The sequence below is a fragment of the Schistocerca cancellata genome, unplaced genomic scaffold, assembly GCF_023864275.1.
Source record: "Schistocerca cancellata isolate TAMUIC-IGC-003103 unplaced genomic scaffold, iqSchCanc2.1 HiC_scaffold_297, whole genome shotgun sequence".
Lineage (NCBI taxonomy): Eukaryota > Metazoa > Arthropoda > Insecta > Orthoptera > Acrididae > Schistocerca > Schistocerca cancellata.
In genome coordinates, this window is record NW_026046315.1 from 974 (window position 1) to 2,500 (window position 1,527).

Below are 1,527 nucleotides of genomic sequence, written 5' to 3' on the forward strand. Positions count from 1 at the left end.
GGCCGTTCTTAGTTGGTGGAGCGATTTGTCTGGTTAATTCCGATAACGAACGAGACTCTAGCCTGCTAACTAGTCGCGTGACATCCTTCGTGCTGTCAGCGATTACTTTTCTTCTTAGAGGGACAGGCGGCTTCTAGCCGCACGAGATTGAGCAATAACAGGTCTGTGATGCCCTTAGATGTTCTGGCCGCACGCGCGCTACACTGAAGGAATCAGCGTGTCTTCCTAGGCCGAAAGGTCGGGGTAACCCGCTGAACCTCCTTCGTGCTAGGGATTGGGGCTTGCAATTGTTCCCCATGAACGAGGAATTCCCAGTAAGCGCGAGTCATAAGCTCGCGTTGATTACGTCCCTGCCCTTTGTACACACCGCCCGTCGCTACTACCGATTGAATGATTTAGTGAGGTCTTCGGACTGGTACGCGGCATCGACTCTGTCGTTGCCGATGCTACCGGAAAGATGACCAAACTTGATCATTTAGAGGAAGTAAAAGTCGTAACAAGGTTTCCGTAGGTGAACCTGCGGAAGGATCATTACCGACTAGACTGCATGTCTTTCGATGTGCGTGTCGTGTCGCGCAACACGCCTACCTGTACGGCAGCAGCCGTGCGCCGCGTGCGGAACCACGCGTGCCTCTCAAAACTAACTGAAAAATGTTGTGTGGTACGAGCGCTGAAGCTCTGGAGCGGCTGGCCTGCGGCACCTGGCGCCTGGCGCCGGTTTTGAATGACTTTCGCCCGAGTGCCTGTCCGCTCCGGTGTGGAGCCGTACGACGCCCATCGGCCGTGAGGCCGTTGGACACAGAACGCTGGAACAGGGGCCGTCAAACGCCTCAGTCCCGCCTATGCAACTGTTTTGAAAGAGACAGTGGAAACTAACAGAAAAGATCACCCAGGACGGTGGATCACTCGGCTCGTGGGTCGATGAAGAACGCAGCAAATTGCGCGTCGACATGTGAACTGCAGGACACATGAACATCGACGTTTCGAACGCACATTGCGGTCCATGGATTCCGTTCCCGGGCCACGTCTGGCTGAGGGTCGGCTACGTATACTGAAGCGCGCGGCGTTTGTCCCGCTTCGGAGACCTGGGAGTGTCGTGGCCGCCTGTGGGGCCGGCCGCGTCTCCTCAAACGTGCGATGCGCGCCCGTCGCCTGGCGGTTCGCATACCGGTACTTTCTCGGTAGCGTGCACAGCCGGCTGGCGGTGTGGCGTGCGACACCTCGTACAACGACCTCAGAGCAGGCGAGACTACCCGCTGAATTTAAGCATATTACTAAGCGGAGGAAAAGAAACTAACAAGGATTCCCCCAGTAGCGGCGAGCGAACAGGGAAGAGTCCAGCACCGAACCCCGCAGGCTGCCGCCTGTCGTGGCATGTGGTGTTTGGGAGGGTCCACTACCCCGACGCCTCGCGCCGAGCCCAAGTCCAACTTGAATGAGGCCACGGCCCGTAGAGGGTGCCAGGCCCGTAGCGGCCGGTGCGAGCGTCGGCGGGACCTCTCCTTCGAGTCGGGTTGCTTGAGAGTG

General features: G+C 58.1%; 2 non-coding genes across 2 annotated transcripts in view; both read left to right on the forward strand.

The window, feature by feature from the left end:
- The first annotated feature begins 886 nt into the window (after positions 1 to 886).
- LOC126114215 (5.8S ribosomal RNA) lies at positions 887 to 1,041 on the forward strand. Its single transcript, XR_007525109.1, has one exon. It is a non-coding gene; the product is annotated as a 5.8S ribosomal RNA (ribosomal RNA).
- Positions 1,042 to 1,229: 188 nt separating this feature from the next.
- LOC126114218 (large subunit ribosomal RNA) overlaps positions 1,230 to 1,527 on the forward strand; it is a 4,226-nt gene continuing 3,928 nt past the window's right edge. Inside the window, exon 1 of the ribosomal RNA XR_007525111.1 lies at positions 1,230 to 1,527. This exon is cut by the window's right edge and continues 3,928 nt beyond it. This is a non-coding gene — a ribosomal RNA (large subunit ribosomal RNA).